The 12,574-nt window shown below is 32.0% G+C and overlaps 1 long non-coding RNA gene across 1 annotated transcript; it reads right to left on the bottom strand.

Annotated features, from left to right (window-relative positions):
* Nucleotides 1-3,129: 3,129 nt before the first annotated feature.
* LOC148629590 (uncharacterized) lies at nt 3,130-12,148 on the bottom strand. The gene is made up of 4 exons (XR_015916951.1): nt 12,015-12,148; nt 7,925-8,009; nt 6,590-6,650; nt 3,130-3,264 (listed from the first exon to the last, which is right to left on the bottom strand). It is a non-coding gene; the product is annotated as an uncharacterized LOC148629590 (long non-coding RNA).
* Nucleotides 12,149-12,574: the final 426 nt, after the last annotated feature.

Here is a 12,574-nt window from a genome sequence, read left to right as displayed (position 1 = left end):
TGAATGTTTTTAGGTCTCCCATCAACTAAACATTAACTTAATCGTTCCCTGACGCTGGATACCAATCTGCTGGGTACCAATCTCTTATCTGTAATTCCTCCTTCACAATTAAATGGAATTTAATGCTACTTTAACAATCTTTATTACAAAATGTACATATTCCCATTGTGTACACGAAGTCCAAGTGAGTTTATGCCATCACTTTGCGTCCCTTGTCGTCGACAAATTTTCAAAAATCTTCTCCTCTTAAAACTACTAGACCAACAGGATGTTAACTTAGCATGATTGTTCCTTAAAATGTTTTGCACAAAATGACCGTTGATCCGTGAAAAAAAAAACATTGCCGCCATTACTAAAAATAAAACACGGGTCTGAAGGCAGTTTTTTTGCAAATGACTAAAAAAAACCGTTGCCTTAAGCAAATATCTGGCACGGGTAATATTGTTCGACCTATGCCGAAATTCTGATTCAGGTCATAAAAATGGTATTAAAAGCATTTCCAGCATTTGAAAATTTAATTGATTTTAACTTAGCCTGTCGCATTCCTCAAGTTTTTCAAATAAGCAAATGGTTAACTAGGAGGGCCTCTAGTTAAGATTTGATCATTATTAATTGGGAGGTCAAAAGGTGCATGTTATCCAATGAGGGAGTGGGGGTATCACGGCTTTTTTCTATTATTTACATGTAATTATACACAGCCGCAAATGAAGTGTGGGGTATATAGATTTCACCCTGTCTATCCGTCACTATTTTCTAAGAAGCTTGCACATTGTATTAAAACTTGGTGAGATGTAATATAAATACATGGAGATGTGCTTAATGTCAGGAATTTTTGGGAAAATAGAAATGACGGCTGGTGGACGTTTTTCAGCTGAATTTGGTCTCATGCGTTGTCCGCAAATCCTCTTCAACAACTGTCAGGCTTGGTGGAGTGCCAAATTACTATATTGGGATTTACATATTGTCAGGGATTTGTTTGGGCAGAAATTATAGAAATGACGGCTGCGTAACTCCTCAACGACTTGCAGCATTAATATGAAACTCAACGGAGTTTGCATATTGCAGGAATTTATGTTTGGGCAAAAGTTGTACAAATGACGGCAGTTGGACTTAAGTGTTTTTCAGCAAAATTTGGTCTGATGCATTGTCCACAACTCCTCAACGACATGAAGCTTAATGGAGTGCTAAATTACCATATTGGGAAGTGCATATTGTCAGGAATTAATAATGTTTGGGCAAAAGTTGAAGAAATGAAACGCACGCGTTTTTCAGCAAATGTTGTCTGCAACTCCTCAGCGAATTGCAGGATTGTAATGACACTGAGCGGAGTGTTATATTACCATATTGTGGTGTGCATATCGCCAGGAATTTATGTTTACAGAAAATTTGCAGTCATATTCTGTTATTGTGACATTAACAGAATTACAAATTTATTTTTGGAGTTGGTGTTTTAGAATGGCAGCAAAACTGTGTCAAAAGTGCTAGGTCTCATCCCCATAAAATTAATTCCCATTTGAACCGTGTGTCCACAATGGTCCCCAAAATGCACGGGGTTCAACAGACTGTGGGAATATTTCAGAATAGCCAGGTACGTCATTAGCGCTAAAATTTAATCCTACTTCCGGACTACTGACTTAATAAAACCTTACGTAATCAAGCACTTTCTGTTATTATTACTATTTACTGCAATAAAGGTAAACCACGAACACTTAAATGATGACGCTATTTCCGCTTATTGTTTCATAATCATTTACTCGCTTTTAGAAACTAATAGCTTCGTTATGAGAATAGTTGATGCAGTAACCACAGACATGTCAATAGTCGGATTAACATGATTTTCCTGTTGAAACATTTCAATATCCTGGTATATATTATATTCTCAATGGCCCATCTCGTGGCGGTTTATAGCCTTTGATTGAAATATAAATTTTATGATTTTCCGGGTACAGTTGTTAATTAGTCTTCCAAGTATCCCATTTTGCATAATACAAAGCTAGAACATATAATTCCTGGAAACCACTCCCTCCACTAAAATAAAACACACACAAAAAAAGAAAATGTTATTATGGAGTAGAAGGGATCACATTTAGTATCTGATGGTCAATTATCTGTTCTAAGTCTTAGGTTTTTGTTTAAGGCATAATTTGGTCAATATGAAACCCCACTGGTAAAATTCAAGCATTATATCATCTTATTTTCAATGAATTTGTTAGCAAGCCCTTTGTTTGCTTTAAATATTTTGGTGCATCAAAGATCTCTTAATTAAAATGGCCGTAAATGGTGTAAATTAGTCACCATGACTAAAACACAATTCCAGAAAGTGAACACAATTTACCACGAAACTGAGAACCTTTAGTAAAAACCTCCCATTTTCATTACATTTAATGATGGATAACCTAAAATTCACAATATAAATTATAAGGGCAATGGAGATCACAAACTAATGGTATAGATTCAAGGTTTACCGTTGACGGTAGCTAGCCTGAAAAATAATGCAACTTTCTGGTATTATATACTTTAGTTTAAACGTATTTATTTGTCCAAAGTATAAGCAAGAAGACTTGCCCTGGACTCAAGTTATAACAACAACAATAATGCACAATGACGGCAAAAAATATAAATAAATAAATAAATAAAGAATAGGAAAACACCATGCGAATCAATACGGACAATATGAAACTGAAACTGGGGAATTGAAATGAAATGTATACATGTTTGGTTTCCATCATCAACGTGTTTAAATTTATCATCATCATTTTGTAAATTCGTATTAGACGGTCGATGTGTGATCTTTGACAGACCGCTAGAAAACTGAAAGAAGAAGAATGGGGGCCTTACAAAATGGGTAAGGTGAGATAAAATCATTATATATACAGCATAATTCAAACTTTTTTGTTCGTTTAATGAAGTGATGAGCATATAGAAAAATATGTCACTGGCCAACAGAAATTCAATCGTTACATTAAAACTACTTAATTGTCCCTAGAGGGAATCCCTATTTATTATATAAATTGCATTCCATAAAATAGTTAATGCAGTCTTTGAAGGGATGTCCACAACCACAAGAAGGGGAAAGGTCTACATTTATATGAAATAAAGCGGCGTTTACGGACATGTTTATGAGTCTGGTACGAATAACAATAGCTTTCATTTCACCAAAAATTAAAGTAATCAGGGGGTTTTCATGTTGTCCTGTAACGACTCTTTCGAAACTGCTTATGTTCCTGGCATTTCTTGTCTTCTTAGTTCAGTTGATTCCAATCCCTAAATGTTGAATACAAAAATGACATTTCAATACTAGTTAATCTAAAAGGGATAATCCGCACTGTTGCGTAAATTATACGTCGAAATGCTGACATAAGGTCGTTTTAGCATATTATGAGTACTGTAGATCATTTTAAGCCATTTGAATGGCCTGCTGTCCCCCCAATAGCTCCCAACCATCTTGTAAACGTAGAGTATCATTTCCTGATATTCTCCATATGACATTGGCAAGAACGTTGTGATCCTTGTTAAATATGACAAATGTAAACTGCTTATTCCTATTTAAATTAATTTATTTTCTATTCATTTTTTTCCCAAGACATTTCCCCATCAGTAATAAGTGCAGTTATTTACACAACGAGTAATGCAAATTTTCATATTTTCCAGTGCGAAAAAGAGAGTGGATCACGTGTGTGACTGTCAACTCATTGACAAAGACAATCAGCAATCAACATCAGAGCGAATTCAATTACCGTAACAATATCTGATCCCCTGTCTGCTTTTATTCCATGAGAAGGCATATTTTTATAGATCATAGCCAACTAAATTGACATTAATTCTACGAATGGAATATATTGTCAGCCTATATGATTTAATCAAGTAGACATAACAGTTCTGTATAAATGGAATTTTGTCAGGACATTTATACCATGTTTCACATCTTTTATACAAATTCTACAAAAGTGAACTTTCTAAATGTTTCAGAATCATAACGTATGATCAAGGATAAAAGAGATTCTGGACTTGATGTTAGTAAAATTAAGGACAATCACAGTCAAAATGGATTCAGAAAATAAAAAAGCTGAGGACAAAAAGAGGCAAAAACACAAAAGAACACACAGAAACTAAACAAAAAACTTACATATACAACCCGGGCACCGCCAAAATTTGACTGTTACAGATGAGGTGAATGAGAAAAGTTACCTACGAGACAACGAGGAAGTCGTCCTTATTGTGAAAAGAGTAATCAAGGAAACAAAGAATCGAGCGGAAATCAAAGGAATATATTAAAAAGACAAAGACTAGACAGGAAAAATAGGCAAACAGAACAAAGAGCATGAAATAACCAAAATAACAAATATAAAGAAACGAAAGAAAATTAGCAACCACTAAAACTGGAAGCATGGACTTGGTGCTGCGGTAGGATAAGCGTCCTCTGCATTTCTAGAAACACCCACCGAATTCTCATAAAAGGTCACGTTCAGGGTAGATAAAAGAGGAAAGGGAAGCCATGACAGGGTGCAATAATAGGTTCCTGTGGTGCAGATAGATACGCCATAACGATCCATGATGACCATAAAACGAGTTTTATATTGAAGCAACATAACTCTTTTCCATAAGCCTAATGGTGAAAAGTCTAGCACGTTACAAAAAGTCAGAGTAGTTTCGGCAAGTTCTGGCATAACTTATGGGTTGTAATATGAAAACTCCGTACGTAGTTGCTGAAGGAATGAAAGAAAATGCGGAACGAGAAGTCATCGCGTTTTTCGTATAATTTGATCATGAGTTTTTCCTTTCTATAGATCTTTGAAGGTAAATTAAGATATGAAGCTGACTTCATGTAGTATCCTTTATCTCACGTTCTTTGAAGATAGAGGCGATGTATAAAAGCCCCAAAGCTAGGTTGGTTTAAAGACAATACGCCATTAATAAGCGAAGACTTAACGATGTTTCTTCTTTTGTTCAACCAGTAGCTGAGCACAATTTGTTCCCACTTAAATGTCGACAGTCTGTTGAAAAACCACACCCATCATACTGTACAAATATGTTGTCAAATAAAAATTTCAGCATTTTGATATACTCTTTTATGGTATATTTAGATGTTTTGGAATCCTTCTTTTTAAAGTATAGGGAATCGCTACCAATTACTACCATAATCACGCTATATCATCAGAAAAAAATGTCACATGAGAAATTCACTTCAAAAGTGAAACATTATGAATTACAACATTTTAACTATTCAATCATTAATATGCTCCCAAAGGGAGCGTAAATGGTTGTATTATAAACAGGGTTCAGTGTTCTTATGGGTAGAAAAACCATCAATATCTGGTTTGTGCATGTAAAATCGAGAGATTAAAACAGCATCAAGGCAGCTTCATTCTCGTATACTTGGTAAACGCAATTGAAAACCAAACCAGTCTAGGAAACATTAACTAGCTTCGATGATTAAACACAAATCGAATCTTAGCTGATGGTCAAAACATGACATCCGAATATTTACGAAAAAATGACGTTATCCGCTTATCTATACCGGACAATTCGACCCAAAAAAGACATAACACCCAAAAATAAAACCGTAAATTTTGGCCCATACATATTTCAGACCATGACAATAGGAGAATGCGTAAGGACAATAAAACCGTTTATCATAACAATGTTACAAATTTGAAAGAGTAATCAAGGGAACCAAGGTTATAGCGGTAATCAAAAGAATGTAATCCAGGGACAAAGACCAGACATGGAAAACAGACATAAACAACAAAGAACATAAAGTAACTAAAAATATACATACAAAGTAACAAAAGCAAATGAGCAACTCGGACTCCACTAAAAACTGGGAGCATGGACCAGGTGCACCGGTAGGGTAAGCGTCCTCTGCTTTTCTAGAAACACCTGCCGAGTTGAAAGTTAATAATAGTTTAACATTCCTCATTTTATATTTTTGGGAACAAATCTGATATAATTGAAAGGAGAAACGAAATGGCGAATGCTGACACATTTTGTTATTACTCGAATATAGATAATGTCTTGAAAACTATGTAAAGCACATTGGGCCTTCTTTTGTTCCATTGAAATCGTTTTTAAATATTTACTTCACAGAATTTTTACAGCGGTTTGGATTTGTATTTACAATCTTGGTAGTATTTTTCCAATGTTTTTGGTGAAAAAGCAATGTATAACTATCTTTTGATAAAAATTTTAGCTGCAAATGAAGAATGAGGAAACGAAGGATTATAGGATTGATGGTATTATAGTATTTATAGTTAATAATCTAGGGTTCAAAATATTTTATAGATTTTTTTTTCAAAACATACATAGAAAAAAATAACGCGTGTTATTGTATCAGTTGCAGATAAGATATTGTAATCCGAAGACAGAATTTGTGGATTAGATACTGCAATATTGTAAAACGCTTATTTTCAAATGCATATACACGACAATAAGTTCAATACAAAAACTTCGTGCAACTGCGTCAAGTTCCAGAAAAAAATCAGAAAACAACAAACAAATCATTAACCAAACTAAATAAAATGAAAAGGTTGAATAGATGTGATTGCTATATCATCCTTTTCGTATATTTCAAGAGTAGATAACTGCTTACCTACTTCAGCGACCTCTGGATTATATTTATGATCCGAATTGACGTCATGTTCTCTAAAATTCTGTACGAAATGGACATGGCGTCAGTAATGTCAGTAATGTTCATAGTCTACCAAGTTTGTGCAGTAGTAATATAATAATAGATACATACGAGATTATTTTCATTTATACAATTTGTTTTGAAAATACATAATTTGCTGCAACAGTTTCCATAAAAAACCGGTTTATTGTCTTTTAGAAAAAAAAAAATAAATTCCAATATATATTTGTTGATCATTTTATTTTCGACTGTAATTTTAGTTTCATTTTAATTTGCTTAGTGAATGTACTCCTACAATTGGTCCATTACTTAAAACAATCTCAAATGAGTCACTTATTAAGTATCAAAAAGCTCTATTTGAAATAAAGTATTGACTTTAAAACTTCTTTTAAATGCTATTTGCTGCTAATGTGAGAGAATTGCACATATTCACTTTCTTGTGGTTCAAAACTGTCTGGGTTCTAAGGTTTAGTAAAATCAAGGAAACAGATGAAGTGAAATAATCTTATTTACACAATCAAGTAACAACATTGCACCAATATTAGCGTAAATATACATTATTGTATGCGACACGGTGACAAACTCTAATTTCCTGTTATTACCAACATTTAAGTCTGACATTTGACGTTGAACACGCAATTAGTAAAAAAAAACAAATTCAATGATGCATCTGAGTAAGCAGAAGATAAAACCTACCGTAAATGTTGATAGCATCAAATATTGAAACTTCAAAGACAGGAAAAATGAAGCAGATATTTCATGCTTTTGAACTACAATAAAATGTACCATTGTCGTTGTCAGCATTTTACCTTGTTGTAGAACTGAAGTACTAACTAATACTAAACGTGAGATCAAACCTCAATTTGTTAGATCACACATTTCAAGTTTTTATATAGTAAAAATCTTTTTTACTATTATCATTCAATTTTTGTTGCATTTTGCTTCTTATTTCTGTCATTTCCCGCTGATAAAGTTAAGCTTTAAGAACAAAAGTTGCGTTACTTACTGTGTTACTCTACACTGCATTTTTAACCAGTTTATTAACTTCAATGAAGAACAAATAAACCTTTTTACGTGTAAAAGTAGACGAAAGCGGAGATATTAAGCAAATAAAAAATGCGGTAAGCCATTTATATGCTCCATTTAATGGACAAGCGTGGCGCAATCATATTCTCCCTAGAATTAGCATTCAAAAACAAATATCGATGGTTTTTCCCCGGTTAACAGAATTACCAAGGGAATTTCACTCCATCGAAAATCATCGCATTAAAAACTTTTTCTTCATATAAAACTTACACTCAGCTAATGGATTTCTGATCACTGTCACGAAGACCCACATATGTTCCTAACATAGCCTACTTCTTGTTCCATCCTGGTGTTACTAAGAAATGAGATATTATGCGAATCCTGATTAAAAATGACTATATACATGTACGTCTATATTCAATAGCTTAGATTATTTGTATTAAGTAGCATTCCAGCTAAGAATCATGCAAAATGTGATTCATGGTTGAAAATCCTACCTATTTTATTTTTTGGTATTTTGTTTAATATGTCATAGTAAACAGAAAGTAACATGTGGCTTTTCATATAAGTCTTGTTCATAGGAAATACAAATTATATAGAATCTACTGTAGAATTCAAAATTAATGGAGATAACTTTGTAAATCACACTAAAATATGATATAAACTGTTTGTATGTAGATTATCTCCTAAGAGCAGCCAAAATTGGGATGAATAGTTAAACATTTCACCAAATAAAGCAACTTAATAACAAAAATATAAAAAAAAAATGTATTCTTTTTTTAAGGTGTATCATCTTTTAAAGAATTTGCACGGTTTTTACAAAGTCTGCTACTTAACATATTGAATATTTCAAGTTTGAGGGGTTTTTTTTATGTACAGTAAGGATATGAACAACATCGTGTTATACTGTTTTGTAATGTATAAATTTCCTAATAAATTTCGGCAAGAGAAAGCTGTTATACCTTTTAGTCAATCAGCTTGACAAAAATGCCAATCCACTGAATAACAGTGAGGTTGGTTTTAAACTGAACTTGTTAAAAACAAGCAACTCTTTGTGAGGTCTCTTCATCAAGTGTTCTGTTGTATGATTTATATTTGGCAATAATACATTCATTGATTGAGAGCTCACAAATATGTTTAACCCCAGCTCATACTTTATGTGCCTGTCCCAAGCCATCATCTGTAGTCCAGTGGTTGGTTGTCGTTGTTTTTAATATTATTCGTTTTACGTTTTTTTTTGTATAGATTAGGTCGATTTTCGTCTTTTATAAAATAGTTTCACATCATTTTTTGGGCCGTTTACAGCTTACTTTATGGCATGGGTTTGGTCCATTATTGAAGACCGTATGGTGACCTGTACAAATTTTATTGTTCGTTGCTTGGTTGATGCCTATCTCATTGGCAATCTTACCACATCTTCTTTTCCATGTCCTGTCCGTAAAGAGTTTTAACATACATTAAATCATTCTACAAAGGTCGATGTTACACCGCGGGTATCTGTATAAAACGTAATTTGAGATGATTAAAACTCCAATGTTTTTGCAACAATTATTTTCAGTTATTTCATATTACTGCGCAAAGTTTCTATTATTTTCTCCAAATGAGCAAAGCTTGAGTATAGATGGTTTCTTAAGACGTCATCCTAAACTAAACATATAAATAGTTATTTTATTACGTATAATAGTAGAACCAAACTCATTGTGTAATGCAAAGTTATGTCTACTTAAACTCACGTTTTGTTTGTTTTTTTTAATAATTTATTTCACACTTCACGATCATGGAGATATTTCGATCAAAATTACTTTCGTTACAATTTTCATTCCTCTTTAGAAATACTCACCTAATCTGAACATGACATTATTGGTTCATGATGTAGAAATATTATATTATTTCTTATTTTAATTTACTTAATAAACTGTCACTTTATATCAAACAAAATGAATATCAAATTCGTTTTCACAGAACACTAAGAATAAATTCTCAGATTTTCATTAAATCTGACAACAAAGCATATAATTAATTGAAAATAAATATTCATTAATATCTTAATTTAAATGGAAAATGTACAGTGGCCTCACAATATCAAACTGTTTTATATTAGTTAGAGGAAATACATAATTTTGAATCAAGAAATTTGAAAACATTGATAATCTAACTTTGCAAAGCAATATTAAATGCGTGGTCGGTATTCATTTTCAGATTATTAGTTTATTAGTTATTTTGATAATAATTTGTTTTCTGGCGACAAATGAAACTATATAGAAAATGATGCATTTATAATTGTAAAGTAATTTAAGGTACCTGTGTCTTAGACTGATGGAAGAAGTCTATCATAAATGATCTTAAGTGAGGACCAGTTGAAAGTTGTGTCCGAAAAGAAAACAGCTATGCTCTTGAAACGGTTTGCAGTCAGCATGTTAAATATGCAGAAACTTAAAAGGTTTTAAATTGTTTTAACATAAAGATAGCGGAAGCAGTGAAAATGATTGTTGACAAACATTGTATTGTATAGGCGAATCTTTTAGACCTTGCTGTGTATCTTAAATTTGAATGAAATCGTTTTATGCTTTACCAATATTTTTTAACGAACAAATCTGAAATTGTTCATTTGTTCGTTGATTTCGAAACATTTATAATAAGAATCTTAATAAAGTTGTGACGAGTATATTTAAATCAGTCAAGTCTAAAAGAGAATATAGCAAAATATTTCTTGGTTTTATTTGAAATGAAATGTTTTTCACTTGAATTTTAAAAACACGGTGTTTAATCTATTTGTGAATACTTTTCATATTGCTAGATCCTTACTTTGTTCAACCTTATTTCCTAGAAATGATGTCACTGACATTTTAAATGCTCTGTGTTAAACGTTACCAAATCTGATGCCTTTTTCATTGAAATATCCGCTTCGTTTGTATTCAGTAGAGATTTTATGACATTATGAAATAAGGTTTTTAGCCATTCCTTATTAGTAACCAGATCAGCAAATCTTCAATGATATATGAACAGATATGGACTTCATGGTATTATATTATTCTTCCGTGACACCCAGTGATTACTGTCAATGAATAGAAAGTATATGGTCAGCATTCAGTATTTGATTGCAATACTTTCTTAGACAACACATTTATGGTTCTTTCAATTAGTCATGTTAGGCTGATGTGACTCATTTGATATATACCACCTGTTATATAGACAGTATTCCGACGTTTGAGGATTCAGTCTTCAAAGTATGCAAAGATAAACAAATTCAAATCACGTAAATACTATAAAAGCAGTGTAACATGAATAACCTCGCATTACCACCAATAGGACCAAGTAAATAGAATGATGTCAATCCAAAAATAAACTGTATTCAAGAAATACTCAAAGCCAAAAATACTGAAAAAGGAAGGCAAATGCTGCATCGAAAATTTATACTGCATGCAAAATACATTGTCTAATTATCACGCTGTATAGATGGGCAGCAGCAGTGTTGGTTTCACTTCACTTTAAAAAAAAACAAAACTGTTATTTTTACAAGATAGGAATGTACAGACAATGACGCGTGGCAATGTTTATTTTTCAATGGTTTTCTTTTCAAAATGTCATTTTACACAAAGTTTCACCAGCAGCAGGATAAATATTCAAATATAAATTATTTTAAGTTTAAACTTTAAAATTCAGTGTTTTTGAAATACCAACGATTTTGATATCAAAGAAATATAGCGTCAAACAAAATTTACAATTACTGTTAGATGTAAAACTGTGTCGTAATTAAATATTTCTATCAAATTAAAATAAACAGTTGAATTAGATATTTTTTTTTACTGTGGACTGTCGGAATATATTTTGCGGATATTTTGTTAAAATGCAGATATTTATAGAGTCAGTTTGGCAAGCCAATCTCTTATTTGGTAATAAAAAATTACTGGTTTTTAACTCTTATTTTACTTAATTTTACTAACCAAGATAAAGAATATATGATTTGTTCAAATTAGATGGTAAAATTAATCTGTGGAAATATTGAAAGAATAATTCCATCACATCATATCCAATTAAAACAACGGATCACATTATAAGTTTAAAAATGTAAGTGAATGAGCGAAAAGAATTATTTTTCGAATAAAGTAAAATATTCTTGGGTGTTAAGAATTAACAAACGATCTATAAATAGACACGAAATACCCCGTTAAGGCAAGAACTGTAATGCATACTACTGTTTATATAGCAAAATGATGGAAGGGACATATGGCAAGTCTAGTAATGTATATTGATATTAAGACGTGAAAGCATTCGCAGACAATATTTGAAAATTAAAATCACTGATGTGCGAAACGCGTTAATTAAATTGTCCGATATATGTGAATAAGTGATAAACTACCTTTGATTTCAGAAGTAAAGTCTATACGACCATATTGTTCCCAATACCTCCTCGTACTATCCAAATACAATATTTCACAGTGTAATGACCAAAGTCATGACGGTAATAACTTCCTTCAAGGTCGTCTTTGAGAACACACAAAACAAAATTATATATAGTAGAAATATTAAGAGTGATCCACCTGAAGAATCTTTAAAAACCTGAATACAATATTAATGTTTTCCATCATATTTATTCTGATGAAATGACAGATTGATATTATATATGGTAAAGTAGACTTTTTGTTTCATATAGTAATTATTTGATATTAGTATCGGTAACATGCGTTTTATTGCAGTAAGTGTAAAACACATAAAATGGTTTTCCTCTGATGATAACAAATATATCCTTGAAGTTGTTAATTCTCGATATATTATATCATTGATAATTAAACATATTACGTAGGTCGCTTTGACTATTTAATAATATTGTGTTATATGTGTAATGAATTACTATATTGTGTTACATATCTGTTACACAATTATACATGTGTAATGGATTTTATGTTGCACGTGTCATGA

This window comes from Perna viridis, chromosome 1 (genome assembly GCF_037379345.1).
Source record: "Perna viridis isolate PV_CMFRI_1.1 ecotype Kerala chromosome 1, ASM3737934v1, whole genome shotgun sequence".
NCBI classification, from domain to species: domain Eukaryota; kingdom Metazoa; phylum Mollusca; class Bivalvia; order Mytilida; family Mytilidae; genus Perna; species Perna viridis.
Note: the sequence above shows the minus strand (reverse complement) of the source record. Positions and strands in the feature narration are given on the sequence as shown.